General features: G+C 41.4%; 1 protein-coding gene across 2 annotated transcripts in view; it reads right to left on the reverse strand.

Annotated features, from left to right (window-relative positions):
- Positions 1 to 11944, reverse strand: part of ZNF438 (zinc finger protein 438) — a 99998-nt gene extending 88054 nt beyond the window's left edge. For both annotated transcript variants that reach the window (XR_013635441.1, XM_073334393.2), the window contains exons 1-3: positions 11863 to 11944; positions 6903 to 6987; positions 6311 to 6394 (exon numbers count right to left, since the gene is read on the reverse strand). The gene's annotated coding sequence lies outside the window, so the exon portion shown is untranslated. The remainder of the gene's footprint in view (positions 1 to 6310; positions 6395 to 6902; positions 6988 to 11862) is intronic.
- Positions 11945 to 20833: the final 8889 nt, after the last annotated feature.

Raw genomic sequence — 20833 nt, forward strand, 5'->3', positions numbered from 1 at the left:
ACTTTCTATTTGGGGGAAATATAATTATCTTCATTAGTTCACAACACTTATTGCAGAATACACAGTAGTACTCGAAGCACATACGACTTGTAAATATACAGCAAGCACCATAAAATTCAGACCTTCAGGAAAATACCTACTCATATTTTTAAATGTATAGAAAGCACTACACTATTCCTAGCAGCACCCAAAGCTCCAGGCCCAGAGAACAGTCTAGCACAGAACACTACTGTGGCTGACCATTAAAGTCCTCTTTCAAATGCTCCCTCAACTGCATAGCTCCATGTTAAGCTCTTGTAATGTCCCTTATGTCTGGCTGCTCAAAATTAGCCACTCCACCACCCTGGCGACAGATTATTCCCCAAGCATCAAGCACCTTCCCTGACCAGCCCACATTGATATCAGTAAAGCATCCCCAACGCTTGCATAACCATAGAAAAGTAGTCCTTTCTGTTGATACTCTATGGCTAGTGCCAAAACAGGGATGTGTGTGCCTTACCCCAGGAACCCAGTGCTACAAATCCTTGCATTATGTACAGCGCCAAAGCAAGTGTTATGTGACCAGGACATGGTTGTCATGCTTAGTGACTGAAGCAGAAGTCATGCCCAATGGTCAAAACAGGAGTCAGACCAAGAGATCAGAAAAGAAGCTGGTAGCCAAGAATCGGAGCCTAGTGTCAAAACCAGAGTCAGAGACCAGAGCCAGGGATCAGATCCAGGGTCAGAAGCCAGGAGTAGGAGCCCAGAATCTGAGACAGAGGCCAGATGCTAGAGCCAATGGTCAGAGTCAGAAGCCAGGAATCAGAACCAGAACAAGGCAAGGCAGCGGCATGGCTGTGGCCAAGACAAGTGCGGGGCTGGAACAAGGCAGAAAAAAGCAGGCACAGAAGCCATCATAGCCACGGGCAAATGCTTTGAGCAGCCGCCAAACTGTTGCTGCTGGCTTTAAGCCAATCATGCAGCCTCCTACAGGCCAGTTGCACACATTAGGTTACTTTGCTGCAGGCCCTGATTCCAACAACGAGCAGCCAAGCATGCACACGAACGAGCTACATACAAACTTCGGCAGCAGTACGTTGATACAACTTTCATTGACCAAAGGTGGTAGTGAAGACATGCCCAGCATAACTTCACTCATGGATCCTGCTAAGTCAGACTTGGTTAACTTCCCCTGCAACTCTTAAATCTCCTTGAACCAAACATATCTTGCTAGCTGCCTTCCTACCTCATTTATGTCTGCTACTCCTTGTCAGGTACCAAGTCAGCCACAAGAATACCTTGGTCTCCTCCACCTCCCTTTCACCTCTGAGGTTTGTGGTTGTAGGGGACTGCAACTTCAATGAGTGCCCCTGGCAATTATCACCCCTACATAGACACAAATGACTTAGATGGAGAAGGGAGTGCTGTTGAAGGTGCTGCCAGAAAATGAAGGATAAAGGATAGATTCCAAGACCAGAAGGAATCACTGTGATCATTTAGTCTGACCTCCTGTATAACACAGACCACAGAATTTCCCCAGCATAATTTGTAGAGCACATATTTTTTAAAACAACATCCAGTGTTGATTTAAAAACTGCCAGTATGTTTCAGCACATATATGCTTCCAGGCAATAAGTTGTTACATTGTTAATTTTTTTCAAAAGCCAACATTGTTCTGAACTTTTTAAACAGTCCTTAATTATAAAATGAAATTGTAGATTTGTTGCAGAATAAAAATACTGTTAATGGACTAGACAATATACCAAATCAAGGTGAAGCTGCTATGCAATGAAATAATAAAAATATGTACTATAATACATGCTGAACAATTCAATTGAAGAATCATTGCATTTCTCGCAATTGCAGTGTCCTGCTTTGTATAATGGTTTAAAATTAAATTAGTGACAACTCAAAATATTGCAGAAACTATTCTGTTTGTTTTTTACATAATTCTACAGATCAGTAATTCAACTCTTTCAAGATGCTAGTGCAAAAAATGTTTCCCAGGAAAATTACAGGTGTTTCACATCATGAGACACAACCAGAAATGAAGAAACCACAACAGGGTGCAGACCTGAATCATGTATCAACCTACTTATTACTATTTTCCTTTACATTACTGTAGTGATTAAAAGTACACTGACAGTTGAATACAAAAGTTGTCATTTTCATAGATTAGCTAGCATCCCTCCAAAAAAGCATCTTGGTATAGTGTCCTCATTATAAGTGATTTCAGATGGTAACCAATGATCCAACGGTACTTTACAATTTAAGTGATGAAATAAAGTTCTCTCATAAAGTGTTTAAAAGACAGGGTAAGCAAACATGAGATGATCGCCCCTTAATTAAATATTTGCGTAGTTTTGTATCCTTGCTTAATAAGAACATAAGTTGATTGCACCACAGGTTAATTGTTCTACAGATAGTGTTATAGTGTAATTTGATTATACTTTTAATATTTATTAGCAAGATTTTCATCATGCTTCTTCACAATATGTGATAACATCCTCCTACAAGGTTTAACTATGCTAAAAGCATCCATGACATCAGTTTTAAAAAAACATTTTTTTTATAATGTTGACTCAGTTGAAGCCACTTATAGGAGAGGACTCAGAACATCCAAAATACTGCTGTGACACCTTCCACCTCCATATTCACCAGTTATATATGGTTATGATATATTTTATACAAAGTATACCGTGTGAGATATTGGAAAAGTCATCATCTGTTGAACATTACTGTTCTGTTTAAATGTATGTATAATCGCTGTATATGAAGTTATGAGATTTTAATATATGTTTGTTACTGAAACATGTTGAGAGTCTCGGAAGAGGCCACAGACCAGGTCCTTAAAAATAACAAAGGAACTGTAAACACAAGCCTTACATGTCAAGTCTCATGTATACAGAAAGTGCAAGCAAGAATTTGCCATTCATATGAAGGACTGAGTGCTGAGCACCTAGTCAGTGGGGTTGCCTAACCTCATGACACAAAAAGGATAATTCCAGCACCTGGAGGACAGTATAAAATAAGGGACAGTGACATCATCAGACCACATCTCCTCCCCCTATACTGAAGGTAACATGATCATCTGAAAGTTAGAAACAACACTGAACTGGGGGAGTGGTCCTGAGTGGAAAAAAACTTTCCCATCAGCACAGACTGCTGTAGGCTTTTGGGTAAGAGAAACCTTATTGTTTTAGATTTGACTTAGCTTGGTAAAGTTTAGGAATTAGACGGTGATTCTTACCTTTTATTTCTTTTTGCAACCAATTCTGACCTTTTATGCTTATACCATTTATAATCATTTAAAATCTAGCTTTTCTTTCATTAATAAATGTATTTTGATGTTTTATGTAAACTTGTGCGGTTTTCACTGAAGGGCTTGGGGAATCTTTTCTCAGGTTAACAAAGGCTAGTGCATATTAATTTTCTTTGATAAAATGATGGACTTATGAGCTTGTATTGCTTAGCAAGAAACTGAACAGTACAAAACTTTACATTTCTGGGGTGGAAAGGCTGAGACTAATGATATGCAGGTGTCACCCTATATGTAATTCAAGAGTGGCTGGGCATAGCACCCTGATAGTTGTCTGGGTGTGACCTGCATGCTAGAGGCTGGGGTGAGTGGACAGAGTGGCAGCGCACACAGCAAAGCAGGTCATAGTACAGACCAGACTGGAGAGTTAAGGGGGCACAACAGTCCAAACTGTACCCCGGGGCATGTCACAATTGCATTAACATAAACAACAGATGCACTTAAAGTTGCCATCATATCATATATTTACAATATGGCTAAACGTAAAGGTGTACATCTGGGAACAAGGAACGTAAGCCACACTTGCAGGATGGTGGACCCTATATTGGGAAGCAGTAACTCTAAAAACAATTTGGGGATCTTGGTGGATAATGAACTGAACATGAGCTTCCAGTGTGACACTGTGGTCGAAAGAGCGAATGCAACCATGGGATGCATAAACAAGGAATCTTGAGTAGGTGTAGTTATTTTACCTCTGTTATCTGGTACTGGTACAACCACTGCTAGAATACTCTGTCCAGTTCTGGTGTCCACAATTCAAATAGGGTGTTGATAAATTGGAGAGGGTTCAGAGAAGAGCCACGAGAATGATTTAAAGAATTAGAAAACATGCCTTATTGTGATAGATTGAACTCCTTGAGTCTCTTTAGCTTAAAAATAGAAGTTCGGGGTGATTTGATTAGTCTGTAAGTACCTACCTGGGGAACAAATATTTAATAATGGGCACTTCAATCTAACAGAGAAAGGTTTAACACAATCCCTTGGCTGGAAGCTGAATCTAGACAAATCCAGACTAGAAATAAAGCATACATTTTTAATGGTGACATTCATTAACCATTGGAATGATTTACCAGGGGTCATGGAGGATTTTGCATGACTGACCATTTGTAAGTCAAGATTGGATGTTTTTCTAGAAGATACTGATCTAGGTATTGTTCTAGAGTATTTCTATGGCCTGTGCTAGGACATCAGACTAGATTATCATAATGGTTCCTTCTGGCCTTAGAATCTGTGAGAGCAAACAAAACAGCAGAGGCTAAACTATCTTGCTTTTCAGAAAGACTTGACCAGACTACAATAGCAGAACTCCAAAGAACCAGATAGAATTCTCCAACACGATATATTAAAAAAGCACTAAAGACCTCATGTGATACTGACCACACAGAGAAGGAAGGCAGAGAGAAAAACATGAAATAATGACATTTGTATTTAATTTCAAAATGTAAAAGGAACCATTACAAAATAAAAATTATTTTTAAGTGTGATTTGTATCTTTTATTGTTGGGAAAGGTTTGCATTTCACTCAGTCTAGGTAATGAAAGTATACTAATATGTTTCATGCTGTGGTTCTCACGTATTAGCACAATACATTTGTGTTTGGTTTTCCATTATAGGGGAATATTTTAATTATGTCTCAGGAAAATGTTAAAAAAGAAAAAAAAAGGAACAAAGAACACCCAAAACAAAACACATGATGGTCCCTTATTCAGCATTTTTAAAAAATCAGTAACGCAGCATTTAGTTCTGGCATGCAACAGCACAAGCCCAGCATGAGTGCAGGTAAGAATAAATACCAGTGCTAATCTTTTCACTGCTGCTGAACCATAAACATTTTTGAATGGACTTTTTGTGAAGGGGCACCACCTTACTCTGGTGGCAAGGGGACTAACAAACTCTTCTGGGCTCATCCAACACCAACCAGGCACACCTGTAAGGCCTGCTTTGGGTGAATGCAGGGATGGGAGCAGGGAGTTTAAAAAGGGAAAACCTGTTACAGGGAAAGGACTGCTAATCTCAGATGGAGATCAGCCAAGACGGAAACAGTCTCTAGCTTTACTGCCCCTGGAGCTGCATGGACCAGTTGCAAGAATGTCTCAAGAGTAGAGGCTGGAGGTAGCCCTTAATTAAAGGCAACAGACCCACTGAAACACCTCCTGAAAGACTGGCTAAGAGACAGACCACCTTTGCCTTTCTTTTCTGTCACTTGAATTACCCTCTCTCAGAAGAGAAAGAGAGAAGTGCCTTTCTTTTGTTTGTTTTGCTTAGAGAACCCCTCATATCCTACGAATTGAAGGAGGACATTATAAGAAACCTGAAGCAGGGTCTGGTGGGGATTTTGGGAGGATAGGGGCTACCCTCACTCCTGAATACAAGGACCTCACAGTGTCGACTGGAGGAAAGCTTTTCTTAATATTACCTACTATATCCAACAACACTAAAAAGCTAAATGCCAAAAAAAAAAAAAACCACCACCACCCACCTGTATATTTCAATAAAAAAATGAATGGGGCAAATATATGCACAGTGACTCTTTCAAAGTCATGATTCAAGGAAACTCTGTGATATGTTTTCTAAGTCTCTCTTTTTAAAAACTAAAAAAAAAAAAAAAAGTCTATGAATCCTGCAGTCTTTCACAAGAAGGCCATATGTACGCTATGGGGACAATAATGGCACTGATACCATGCCATAGCTCTGTTGGTATAACCCTGTAGTGTAGATACGACTTACAGTGACAGAATGGGTTTTTCCATCATTGTAGGAACATCAACTCCCTGAGCAACAGAAGCTAGGTCAGTGGAAGCATTGTTCTGTTGACATAGCCACGTCTACACCAGGGGTTAGGTGAACATAGCTACAGTGCTCAGAAGTATGGATTTTTCATACCCCTTAACGCTGTAGCTACACTGTCCTAGATTTTAATTGTACACCAGCCTATGAATCCGACCATGTCTAAGAATTAACAAGTTAAAATGTTTTATAAGGATATTGATTTTCTTACTTTGAGGTACTTACCTTTATTCATCCTGCTGTGTTACAGCCAATAAAACATTCCATCCATGTCAATTCTTATTTGTGAAAAAGCATTCCAGCAATTACCTTTAGTAAAATATACCATATTGAAATATTCTGGTCTACTGTTTATTCACAAAGGCACAAAATAATTCCTGGACATTGTACAAAGGTACTGTAACATGAATTTTAGAAAGTACTAAATACTGCTAAAGTAGAATCCCATTCCAATTTGTTTTCCTGAATGGTACTAAGAGATATAATTAATTTTGCTAGAAGGCTTAAAGTACATTACAAGTAGTTTTAGACTAGAAATCACAGTAATAAGTACTTTGAATTAATATGTCTAAAAAGTTAATAAAATCTAAAGCATCACAAGCTTTATTACTCATTTTAAAATACATAATAATTTCTAACACTATAGCTTCAATGTTTCCAGCTAAAATCTTTTCAAATCAACATGACATTCACGCAAGTTAGTCACACATACACATGATCTGACGTTGCACCCACCTGCCAGCGAACACCACACAAAACTAAGAGTTTTGACCTACATGTTTAAAACATTAAAATATTTCCATAAATGACACATTACCTCTTTAACAGCACATAAAAATCCGTGAAACAGCTCAGGTTGCATATAAAGAATGTTCAAGTTTAATGTAGCATAATCATAATACCTGTATGTTAAAAAAAAAAAAAACACACACACATAACAGTCACATAACTGTATTTCTAAAACTCTACTTAAAAATAAAGTCAGAAGTATGCTGTATTTGCTTAAATTGGCCAGCATTAATGTTCTTAACAAACTTTAATAAATATAAAGGCTGCTCAAGACACCAACATTTTTCTTCATACAGGTTTGGAAAAAAATATTTTTACATATATCAAGTACCTCGAATTCCATTATTCTGACAAGCACTGAGAAGCGTTAACATCTGAATTGCAGCCATACAGCAATAACATTTTTTCCAACCTCATAAGTCATCCCCACCCAAGAAAAGTCTTAATAATTAAATATAATGCTATGCAAAAATATTACAAATGCACATTTTAGTTCATCAGCATACATATTATCTTGCAAACTTAATTATAACAGTTGTATAACAGTCATCATAACTTGTTTCCTCTCAGTCATAACTTTCAGAAAAATTCTTTCCTGGCCAAAAACGTCCATGTTTGATGTCATCCAAAAGGCTTTTGGAATTTTTTTAAGTCAGAAGAAAATAAGTTACCATAGTAGGAAAAAAATACATTTCTGCTTTGAGAAGAAATGTAAAATTTCATTCTGAATACAAATAAAGGGCTGAACTCTCAACTTCACACAGGACTAGCACTCAATGAGGTATAGCTGTCTTTGAGTTTGAAAAAGAAATACTGAGACAAGCTACTTTACCTACTGAATGGTCCAATTTAAAACCTATGATATTGCACACAAATACTGTATAACTCCATAGTGCCAGATCTACTTCTATCTTTCAAATCCAATTTTTTTGTAAGAAAAATAAATACAAATTCCTGTTTTCATACCATATTGCAGCTACAAGTTTAAATAAAGCAATCAGAGAAAATCCAATGATATCAGCTTAAAGTTAGGTGACCAAAGTTACATAGTATTTAAAAGCTAGGTGGTTAATGTAAATCTTGATGTATTGTATGGAAAATATTCAGTTAACATTAACAATGAGAGCAAGATAGTCGTTGGCGGAAAAGCAAAATGACATAAGGGATAAACGTCTTCCAAGAAAAGATTTTGTATAGAACTTTTCTTCAGGCCTGGTATTGATGTAGTTTTTCCACCAAAGCAAAATATTAAGACAATAAAGCCAAACTGTTTGTTTTTCAAAAGTGTTTAATTCCAACTCCCCTCCCACTGAATACACTACTGCAATCACCCCAAAACTGCCTCTTCAACACTCCCTTTTTATTCTTCCATTTTCATCTTCAGACCTTCCTCCATGGCAACTATTATGCTTGGAATTCCTTCTCATTTATTTTTTAGTGAGGTAAAGACTATATACCTTCCTTTATGTGAATTCAAAAACTGGTGGGTCTCAAGCTTTGCAACATACATGAATGCTATGTCCCTTCTGATACCATGGCACCACTGAAAATCCTGATGTTTTAGAGCAGTGGTTCCTAAACTTTAACAGCCCGTGAACCCCTTTCACTAAATTGTGAAATCTCATGAACCCCCTCCTAAAAATGAATATTTCCAGGGATTTAAGTTTAAATTTCCTCTGCACTCCATGGGGCTCCTACTGCCGGACCCCACTGACCACCCCAGTCAACTGAGCTCAGGCTGCAGGTCCCACTGACTGCCGGGGCTCGGGCTGCCAGCCCCAACCGCCCGACCCCGCTCTCCCTGGGGCTCGAGCTCTCTACCCTGCAACCGGGTCCCACCTGCTGCCTCCAATGCCTGGGTTCCTCTGGCCGCCATTAGTGAAATTTTGCTGGCGAACCCCCTGTAACGTTCTACAAACCCCCAGGGGGTTGCGAACCCCAGTTTGGGAACCACTGTTTTAGAGGAAACCTTATAAAGCTGTAAAAGCCTCACATCCATCTGGTGGCTTACAAATAATATTTATACTTTATGGGAGAACTGTCAGTGTCTAGTAAAGTGGTCCCTAAACTTTTCATGTTGGCATGCCCCCCCCCGGGAACCAGGGCCACGGCTGGAGGGGGGAGGCATGCGGACAGGAGTAAGTGGGCTGAGGCTGGGGCCACAGCCGCAGTTGGGGGTGGGAACATGGCCACAGTTGGGAGCCGGTGCCATGACAGATCTGAGGCCGAGCACAGCCAGGTGGAACACCCTTCCCATCCCCAGGCCCTGCCAAACACCCCCTAATGTTTCTTTGCACCTACCTGGGGCATGCATCCCAGACTAGCGCACTGGTCTAGTAGATAATGCACAGATCTGGGTCTTGCCACAGACTAGCTTTGAAACCGCATATAGGGCACATTCCCTCTCTGTGCCTCAGTTTCACCAAATATAATGCTTCCTTGCTTCTTATAGGAGACTTAATTCCATACCATTTGTAAAACACTTTAAGATCCATGAATGAAAGCCACTGTACAAATCCCAATTACTATAACTTTTAAATACTGAATGCTAATAGTGCACCCTTTTTTGCATGTCTTGAGTATAAACTTATATCTGATGGCACTATAAGTATATTGGGGTGCAGCCTGTTCTTTTTACATTTGCACATTATACACAACTCAAAATCTGACTTATACCAAGGTTTTTGTATAGCTGTATTACAAGTTTGGCATCAGCACTTTGATGTGCATAGCAAGAATTCAGCAACTCTTAGCATTAGAAACTCAAATCTATGAAGGCCTATTCTACACCTAAAAGTTCAGCAGAGCGAGCTATATCATTCAGGACATGAAAAAGTCACATCCCCGGGGAAATGTGTTAAGCAGACGGAAGCCCCAGTGCAGACTGCACTACTGACAAATTGCTCTGCAGACCTATCACCTCTTGGAGAGACGGATTTACTACGGTGACCAGAAAAACCCCTTCTGTAACACCAGTATCTCCACTACAGCTCTGCTGCAGCTGTAGCGTTACAAGTGTAGACATCCCAAACTCAAGCATGTTGTAGATGTGATGCATTTCAGTGTCATTGCGAGGCAGTGTCACCATGAACATAGGAAACACATGCATCGCCTGGAACCACTTCTAAAGTCACGCTGCTGTCTCCATGGGAGAACCCTGTTTATCCACCCAGCGCCCAACCACCCCACCCATTAAAGGAGAACATTTTGAGAAGTGGAGTACTAGTGGCACCTTAGAGACTAACCAATTTATTTGACCATAAGCTTTTGTGAGCTACAGCTCACTTCATCGGATGCATTCAGTGGAAAATACAGCGATGGCATGTATCACATTGGTAGATGTGCAGTTGGCAACTGTGTCCATATATCTATTCAGGGGACACCATGATAGGGCCTAATCACATCAGCCACACTATCAGAGGCTCTTCACCTGCACATCCATCAATGTGATATATGCCATCATGTGCCAGCAATGCCCCTCTGCCATGTACATTGGTCAAACTGGACAGTCTCTATGTAAAAGAATAAATGGACACAAATCAGATGTCAAGAATTATAACATTCATAAACCACTTCACACTGGAGAACACTTCAATCTCTCTGGTCACTCGATTTCAGACCTAAAGGTCGCAATATTACAACAAAAAGACTTCAAAAACAGACTCCAACGAGAGACTGCTGAATTGGAATTAATTTGCAAACTGGATACAATTAACTTAGGCTTGAATAGAGACTGGGAGTGGATGGGTCATTACACAAAGTAAAACTATTTCCCCATGTTTCCCTCACCCCCGCGCCTCCGAAGTTCCTGTTAACTGCTGGAAATGGCCCACCTTGATTATCACTACAAAAGGTCTTCTCCCCCCCCCCCGCCCTGCTGGTTATAGCTCATCTTAAGGGATCACTCTCCTTACAGTTTCAGAGTAACAGCCGTGTTAGTCTGTATTCGCAAAAAGAAAAGGAGTACTTGTAGCACCTTAGAGACTAACCAATTTATTTGAGCATAAGCTTTCGTGAGCTACAGCTCACTTCATCGGATGCATACCGTGGAAACTGCAGCAGACTTTATATATACACAGAGAATATGAAACAACACCTCCTCCCACCCCACTGTCCTGCTGGTAATAGCTTATCTAAAGTGATCAAGTTGGGCCATTTCCAGCACAAATCCAGGTTTTCTCACCCTCCACCCCCCCACACAAATTCACTCTCCTGCTGGTAATAGCCCATCCAAAGTGACAACTCTTTGGATCACTCCGTCACTTTGGATGAGCCTATGCTCAAATAAATGGGTTAGTCTCTAAGGCGCCACAAGTCCTCCTTTTCTTTTTGCGAATACAGACTAACACGGCTGCTCCTCAAAACCACAGGTTTCAGAGACCTGCTTTCTCAGACTTAGAAGTCCGATGCCTTGGCACCGCCACCCCGGCCGAAGCTAGGCCTCAGGCGGCACCCGACCCGGGGTGGGGAATCGGGGAAGTACCGCCACGACCACCACGGGCAGCACGTGGCTCAGGCAGGCCCCCTCTGCCGTCCGGCCGCGGGACGGAGCGGCCGGGGGGCGCAGGAGCGGCCGGAGACCGCTCAGCCCTGGCCCCGGCCGCGCGGACTCCCTCTCCGCAAGTTACAGCCACGCTTCAGAATTAAATAACCGGGCCACGCAGGGAGACGGCTGGCCCCGGGGCGAGGCGGGGCCGGGCCCTGCTCGGCCCGGGGGCTGCGTGTGGCGGGGCTGCGGCTCAGTGACGGGTCGCGCCAGGGCGCCCTCCCCACCTCCGCTTCCCCCGGCACCGCCCCCCGCAGCCGGGCTCAGGACCGGCGGGGCGGTGTCCGAGCGCGCACGGCCCGGAGCCGCCCCGCCAGCCCGTGCGGGGGAGGAAGGCGGGAAGCGCGAGGCCTGCGGCGAGAGGCTGCCCGCACCAGGGAGAAGCCGCCACGTCCCACCCCCCCAAGGCAGGGCCCGTAACGTCGGGGGGAAGGGAACTTACAGCTCGCCCTCTGCGTGCCTGCGTCACGCCGCCAGAGCTACGGTGCGCCATGACGTCACCCCGCCCCGCCCCGCCCCGCGGCGGCCGCCGCCTCTTGTCTTTCCCCCTCCTCCAGCGGCCACCCGCTCCTCCGGCACCTTTGTGCGCAGGCGCGGCCTATCCTGTCTCGCCCGTCCCGGAGTCGCGGGAAGGCGGGGCGGGTGTCGCGGTGCTCTCGCTGAGGGAGGAGCGGCGGGAAAAGGGCTACTGGGAATGGGGCAACTACGCTCCCTTACCCCTGGACAAGCAGCCTGCTGCCACAGGGAGCCGATCCCGCTACACCCCCGTATCCGGGGCAGCCCCTGGGTCCTAGCTGCACCCGCCGCCTGGCGCTCCCCCGCCCCAGTCACTGGGTTGAAATCCAGGGTGTGTCACTCGCCTGCCCTGTGTTGACGCCCTGCACGCCCGTGCTGGCCTGTGCCCGGCCTGATGCTGCACAGCCCCGCGGGTCTGGGGCTGTGTCACCGGGGCTGCGCCGGCGGGGCTGCGCTGTGTGGTGTCACCAGTCCAGGGCTTTGTCACTGGGGCTGGGCAGGGCTGGGTGGTGGTACCAGCCCAGGGCTTTGGTGCTGGCCTGGGGCAGCAGGGTGTTACAGGTAACAAAAAGCAAGGGCACTGGTGCCAAACATGTAACCCAGAGCTTACTGCGAGCGCTGCTCCTGGTGGGTTTCTTTAGGGTTCCTTTGAACTCACTATTGCTGTCATTTCATTTGCAAAATTTGCCATCATCATTTCCTAACGAGACTGAAGCAAACCTTCCTGCAAGCTAGATTGCGATCATGGCTCTGGTCTTTGTGTGAGGACCTCCGACCATGCCCCACAAGCGAAGGTAGCCACCAGCTTCCCTTGTTTTTAGTGAGCTTGAAGACAAGCTGCACTCAGCAAAGGTGGCTACTGGTCTGTTATGGTGGATGGGAGAAGGGAAGGCGAACAGCAGAAGAGAGGTCATAAAGGTGCAAGGGATAGGGAGAGACAAGAGCTAGTGGAGGTGAAGGCAAGGAACAGAAAGAATGAGGGAAGTGTAAGAAGGAGATAAATTGGAGTTTACACAGGAGGACCTAGGGAATGTGGGATTTAGGAGGAGGCTGAAGAGAGGAATATAAGAAGCTGGGGAAAAACTGAGGAAGTGCTGGGAAACGTAAGAGAGAGACAAGCAGAAGAACGCAGAGTGCCCGGAGGGAGTCAGGGGAAGTGGAGAGTAAGAAGGAGATGGAAAAAGTGTAGGGGGGAGGGGAAAGGGGTAGGACAGTAAAGGGAAAGAAAAATGTGAGGATAGATAACTGGAAGCATGTGCATAAGACAAAGGCAGAAGGAGAGCGAGGACAAGGTAGAGCCCCTTCTGTACAACCAGTAGAGAGGTGCATAATTTTTCATTAAGGCTGAATTTTTGCAAGTTCCCCTACAAGCTCAATAACTAAAAGGCAAATACATTTTTATTTATTTTGTACCTGTCCCAGACCTAAAGAAGAGTTACGTATAACCTGAAAGCTTATCTCTCTCACCAACAGAAGCTGGTCCCATTAAAGATACTACCTTGCCTCTCTATTTTAATCTCAGAATTTTTAAACCAGTTTTATGATATTTTTGTGTCTGACTCATGCTTTTTGAAGGCTTAGGAGCTTGGCAGTACTGAGAAATACACTTATTTCCAACCATCAAAAGGAAGAGAAGGGTGGTATATTAGAATATTCCCTACTGGAAAAATATAAAATTGCGTGTTCAGCTTTCCACTGGCAGCGATGTGAACCAGAATTCATTATTTTGAGTGCTGATAAACAGGTACCTCTATGTTGGCAGAACAAACATGGGATGACCAAAACATCAGTAGACTGGCATCAAGAAAGGCATTTTTACTCATCTCTGAAACCAAAGTTATGACGAGATATGGAGTCATATTTGTGTTGTCATATAGCCCTTTCATTAGTCTCTATTCTGCCTGAGTATTCTTTGCCATAACTGAAATTATTATTTTATGCTTCAAAATTCTTAACCTTAGCTATCTTAGTCAAGGTCACCTAGGATTAGTGTTTAATAAATGTATTTATTTTGCACCTTTCCCCCCCAATAATTCGAAAATGCTTTGCAACTACAGAACCATTGAAATACAACTAATTTTGTAGTGAAGAGTGGCAATCAACTAACACACTACACTGCAGGGAGAGAAAATTTTGGAGAACAAGAGCAGAGCAAATCCTTACCTTTATGAATAATGTTAAGTAATCTTCAATATCCATGCCAAATAGATAGGACTTTGGATATTAAGATCTCATCAGAATGATCATAAGGTTCCAGAAAAATTCTACATTTTTTAAAGTTCTTTTTATAAAAATATACAAATCCAGTTGGAGTTGTGTAATCAAGACCATTACTGCAATCAATACAGGTAATATCACCAGACTGAACAATCAATTAGTGTAAGACAGTTATTAGATGCCATCCAGAAAAAAATATTATGTCATACAAGCTCAGTCCTGCATTTAACAGTTCTTTGTTTTTTTTTAAAAAAACTAAGATCATGATTGATTTATCTGCTCTTGCCTAAATTAAAGAGACAAGGGGCCTGATTGTCATAATGCAATGATGTAAACTTAAGTTGTAAAATATTATTCTTCAGCCACAGAAAAGGTTAATATAATATTTATAGGAAGTATTATCGGTTATCTTTTTGCACTGGTAAGAATAAATGCAGAAATTTGGAACAGTAAAATATTTAAATATGGATTAGTTGTCTTAAAGTGGAAGAAGGAATAATTATACAAAGTTGTAGATAGCAGTCCTTAGATTTCTCTAAATTTCTGTGAAGCAGTATTTAACTGTGACTTCTCTCTCTCTCTTTTTTTTTTTTTTTTTTTTTTTTTAAGTAAAGGTGTATTTTTTCTTCTAACACACTTTTTTTGATGGTATGTGAGAAGTCCTTTACTGAGCATTTCTTGGTTCTCTGGGAGTTTGTGGTTCTGAGTTTGGAAGAGTTCAAGAAGTCATGAAAGTGAAGCAGTAACTTTAATTATACTTTAAAATGTTTTGTAAGTGAATGTGTCTTAAAAACAAAGTGGTAGAAGGGATGATTATAACTGGAATGGAAGATAGACAAATATTAGTAACCAATTAATGATTTATTGCTTCTTTTGATGAATCAATAATGAATGCCAGGGCACTTGATGCAAACATTACTTTCTATTATTGCCTGTTCTACAAACCAAAGGGATCTTAATTATTTTAAAGACTTAACTGGTTACAATTTAGAATGCAGGGTTATCATAAAGTAAAATTACAGGGAGCACATCATTCAAGGGTCACTTGTAAATTAATAAAGGTAAATCCTTGTCACACTGTGTGGACTTATTTAAAATGAAGTTTCAATTATGATTTTTGTGAATGTTTGAAAAAGCAATATATACTATTTACATGAAATTGAAAAAAATCAAAGATACTTCGGGGACTAAAATGAAATTCAGGGACTAAAATTCAGGACTCTTACAATACTAAAGCCCACTTTTTTGTGGGGAGAGGGGTTAGCAATGGAAGGACATTTGGAGAATTAAATCAATGCAATGAAGCCAGCACAGTAGTGCTTTCCTCATTACACCAATACCAGCAGCAATTTCAAATACCTGGTAACAAAGGAATGCTCTGATGTGTTGTGGAGTACCTTAGAAAAGACATTTTGGAGAAAGTAACTTGGAGAAGTATATGAGCCAGTAGTCAGAGAACAGGTGTACAAAGCAGGAATTCCCTAAATACGAATCAGGACAGGATTTCTGAGTGGATTCTACACTGATTACAGTGGAGACAAATGAATATCACAACCTGTCCTCCAGCGTGTCTGCCCCTACCCCACATGTAGCTCTCTATCCCCACCAAAGGGCCTCCAATAGGTACTTTGCAGAGGATGTGGCCAACTGGTTTTAGAAACCCAGAGAAGGGGAATTTTAAAAACAGAACATGCCAGGTGGTTTTATTTTGAACATCAGTTCTTGGAACTGGGCATAAGGGGAAATGTGCACTCAGCCAGCTCTCCACCTGCATGCTATGTGTGCTTCTATCTGTGCCAACCCAATCTCCTCTTCAATAGCCTGTTCTATTTCTAACTCTCCCCTGCTTTCCCTATCCAGATCCTAACAAGGCTTAGAAAATTAATTTGCTCTGTGGGTGGCAGGATAGACAATCGGGGGGGGGGGGGGGTAATAAATTGTGTTCAGAGAGTGCACATGTTGCAGGGTATTAAAAAGGGGATGCTTGACCACCTTAACCTGCATATCCTGGCTTAGTTGTGGAGGAGACAACTAAGTCTGGAGCACTGTAAATGCTTTTGAAAATACTGCTTGAGCCCTCTCCACTAAAACCATGCCCTAAATTCATCTCCTTGGAGCCCAGAATGCTCAGGGAACGTGGGCAAAATAAAACACCAGCTTTGAAAAGCCCCAGGGTGCCCAACTCCCCCTGGATCCAATCACTCGGCCTAAATTGCCACTTGTACATGTGAAAGATTTAAGAAAATTAGATTTTGATCTCTTTACCTCACTTTCTCCATCTTTAAAATAGGGAAACTAATTCTTACCTACATATTATGAAGACAGATTAATAAATTGAAAAATGTAATGACTGCTAAGAATTATTAAATGTTGAAAATAGTGGGTCAGGAAAAGGGAGATGCCAACCAAAACAATGAGGATGGGGAGGTCCAGATAGAAGAGAATGAGTGTAGAGAACCAAAGAACAGGATGGATGTAAAAAGACAGACAGAGCTAAAAAAAGAGAAAGAGAAATGCTGCCAATAAATTGTGAAGTTAAAATTTAAAAGCCATCTAATCTACACCCCAATTTCAGTATCGCCTAGCACTTTCATGGATAGATCTCAAAGCACTTTAAAAAGGGTAAGTATCCCTATTCCCAGTTTACAATTTAAAAGAGATTTTACTCCTCACCATCCCAAAATGAAACTGCATACTCATCACCAGATTCATACCCAAGAAAAAGATAATTGGGGAGCTCTGAAAGATAATCATCTTTGTACATTTGTAACAGTAGTATAGCTCATACTGATGGCAAGGTTAATGGTGATAAGAAAGGAACTGCAAACATTTTAAATATGACTTTTACTATCGTGGGTTTGGAATTAGATTTCTCTCAACCACTGGTGACTTCTATTATAAAAAGTAATGATAATACTCCTTGGGCTTTTGCAGTATAAGTCTACATTTAGATGTAGGTACATAAAGTTAATGAATTCCTTGTCAAATACAATGTTAGTAAGAAAGTGGTATTAGTTACAATAGCCTGCAGACATTTGAAAGTTTCTAAAGATCCTAAGGCATGTTTTTGCTCTTTCCATTTTGTGCTGTAAGTTTACATATCTGAAACCTGTCTGAATTATTCCGGTTCTAATTTATATATCACATCTTCTAATAAGTCCATTTCAGTTTTATGCATGCTAGTTTAAATAGAACTTCTCATTATATGGAAATTTGTTTGGTCTGATTTTTTTTAATTCAATAACTAGAGCAAAATTAAAAGTGACAAAAATATTCTTGTAATGCTATAGGCAAAATTCATGTTATGGGAGCCTGGCTTATTAATATTAAAAAAACACCTTTATTAAACTGAATTTAAGGTTGAGAGTACATATCAGTAACTAAAAACTTCACAAGAATGTTGTAGTTATCAAATTAGCAAGCCATAGAAAACAAGGGAATACACAGTTAAGATTGCATTTAACTGTTTGGGTTTCTTTTAAAAAGTATAGAAATGCATAAAAGACACACAAGTAACCTTATCCTTTCCCTCTGTTCCTATCTTCAACCCCTGCAATCACTGATTTCCCTTATTCATTCCTTAGATTCTAACCACTCTTTCACCCAAGGTTCTCTCAGTCCAAATCCTTTACTAGCTCCTGGAGGACTCCTAGAATCCTTCAAGATCATTCTAAATAGTAACAATGAGATATGACGCTTCCCAGGACAGTGAAATTGGTTTGTCTAACTTGATCCCTTTCTATTTTCTCAGATGCTAGTCCATAGGATTAAAATTCTTGGTAGGTCTTCCTTGGACAATGCCCCATGATTTAGAACTGTCCCTTTCCAAATTATATATAAAGAGCTCTGAGAGCTGCATCTGTGTGTGAAGTCTGAGTTCTGAAAACCTACCACTACCATCAAGAACATAGGGGCTAAAATGGAACAACGGGAATAAAATTAACACAGGCAATTTTTGATTAAGCTATCTATAATTGGAAATGCTAACTGACACAGAATCCTAGTTAAAAAGTCAGCTGTCACACCTACAGGATCTGCATTGGCTGCTTGTTTGTCTCCAAAGACAGCTTAGGGTACTGGTTTTGACCTATAAAGAGGCTGGTTCAGCTACTGCTCTCTGGCAGATATAGAGAAACTGGTTAGAAGAGATGATTCATAGAGTCAGAGGTCAGAAAAGATCATTTTGATCATCGAGTCTAACCGCCTGTTTAACATAGGCCACAGAACTTCCCCAAAATAATTTCTATGGCATATATTTTAGGAAAACATCCAATCTTGATTTACAAATGGTCAGTGATAGAGAATCCACCACAACCCTTGGTAAACTGTTCAAATGATTAATTAGTCTCACTATTATTTCCAGTCTGGATTTTTCTAGCTTCAACTTCCAGCCCTTGGATCGTATTATAGCTGTGTCTGATAAAGTGAAGAGCCAGTTATTAAATATTTGTTCCCCATGTAGATACAGAGACTGTAATCAAGTCACCCTTTAACGTTCTCTTTAACTTAATAGATTGACTTCTTTGAATCTATCACTAAGGCATGTTTTCTAATCCTTTAATCATTCTTGTGATGCTTTGCTAAACCTCTCCAATTTATCAATTGTGAGCAGTAGAACTGGATACAGTATTCCATCAGCAGTTGTAATGACAAATAGAGAAGTAAAATAACCTCTCTGCACCTATAAGATTCCCCTGTTTATTCATCCCAGGATAACATAAGCTCTTTTGGCTACAGCATCACAATGTTCAGATGATTATCTACCATGACCCCCAAATCTTTTTTACAGTCACTGCTTCTGAAGAAGTGACATGTGGCATAATACCTTTGATCTGTTGAGCATGCCCCCTTCAGTGCCAACTAGTGCTCCAAAAGTTTGTGGCTGCATAGCTAGGCACATGGATGTTGTGATGGCCAAAGTGTAAGTTCATGGAGGATTGGTCTGTTAATGACTATTAGCCAAGTTGGTCAGGGACACAACCCCATACTCTGAGTGTCCCTAAACCTCTGACAGCTAGAAGCTGGGGCTGGATAACACGGGGATGGATCAATCGATAAATTGCCCTGTTCTGTTCACTCCCTCTGGAGCATCTGACACTGGCCACTCTTGGAAGATAGGATACTGGGCTAGACAGATCATTGGTCCAACCCAATGTGGCCATTCTTATGGACTCCTATGGTGTATTTCTTTGTAGGCAATATCACAAAAGAAAACTAATGTGATATTAATGTTGTGAGATCCAGCTTAATTTCCATAAGGAAATTCTAAAAGTTAAAGTTGCTCCAGCAGTATTACCAGCTACATTCAACATGTATATTATATTATATACATAAAACTAAGTTAAAATAATGTTTAGTTTGTAAAGTTAAGCACTTGGAAATTAGGAAAGGTTAACTTTATGGTTGCTTGTGCAATCTTAATTTCCTGCCCTGGTTTTTCCGTATGTACACTAAATGAGACAGGATTCCTGGGGAAAAACAGTATGATCATGTAATTAAAGACTATCGTAATGCATACACAAAGGAGGTTGAATTAAGGTTGCACAGGCAGAAGAATTTTTAATTCTGTCTTTAGAATATTTAAAAAGGGGGTTGGATTACTAAGTAGTAATGAAGAGCTTGTAAAAATTGCTATTGCTAAAACACAGGTAAGGAAACATTTGGAAAATGTGAAGCATTACAAGTCAGCCAGTCCAGCTGCTGTACGTTCTAGGGCATACAGGGAATTTGTTAAAAACTTCCTGTAATGCTGACCATGAATCTTGGAGAGAATAGGGGGGAGAGCTACCAGAGGGCTGGAAAATGCAAAGATGGAACCAGTTTCCAAAGGAAAAAAATATCTGCAGCTAGCCAGAGATGTCAAGAGTAACAAGAAGGGTTTCTTCAGGTATGTTGGCAACAAGAAGAAAGCCTATGAATGTGTGGGCCCCTTACTGAATGAGGGAGGCAACCTAGTGACAGAGGATGTGGAAAAAGCTAATGTACTCAATGCTTTTTTTGCCTCTGTTTTCACTAACAAGGTCAGCTCCCAGACTGCTGCGCTGGGCATCACAAAATGCGGAAGAGATGGCCAGCCCTCTGTGGAGATAGAGGCGGTTAGGGACTATTTAGAAAAGCTGGACGTGCACAAGTCCATGGGGCCGGACGAGTTGCATCCAAGAGTGCTGAAGGAATTGGCGGCTGTGATTGCAGAGCCACTGGCCATTATCTTTGAAAACTCGTGGCGAACCGGGGAAGTCCCGGATGACTGGAAAAAGGCTAATGTAGTGCCAATCTTTAAAAAAGGGAAGAAGGAAGATCCTGGGAACTACAGGCCAGTCAGCCTCACCTCAGTCCCTGGAAAAATCATGGAGCAGGTCCTCAAAGAATCAATCCTGAAGCACTTGCATGAGAGGAAAGTGATCAGGAACAGCCAGCATGGATTCACCAAGGGAAGGTCATGCCTGACTAATCTAATCGCCTTTTATGATGAGATTACTGGTTCTGTGGATGAAGGGAAAGCAGTGGATGTATTGTTTCTTGACTTTAGCAAAGCTTTTGACACGGTCTCCCATAGTATTCTTGTCAGCAAGTTAAGGAAGTATGGGCTGGATGAATGCACCATAAGGTGGGTAGAAAGCTGGCTAAATTGTCGGGCTCAACGGGTAGTGATCAATGGCTCCATGTCTAGTTGGCAGCCG

This window comes from Lepidochelys kempii, chromosome 2, assembly GCF_965140285.1.
Source record: "Lepidochelys kempii isolate rLepKem1 chromosome 2, rLepKem1.hap1, whole genome shotgun sequence".
Taxonomy (NCBI): domain Eukaryota; kingdom Metazoa; phylum Chordata; order Testudines; family Cheloniidae; genus Lepidochelys; species Lepidochelys kempii.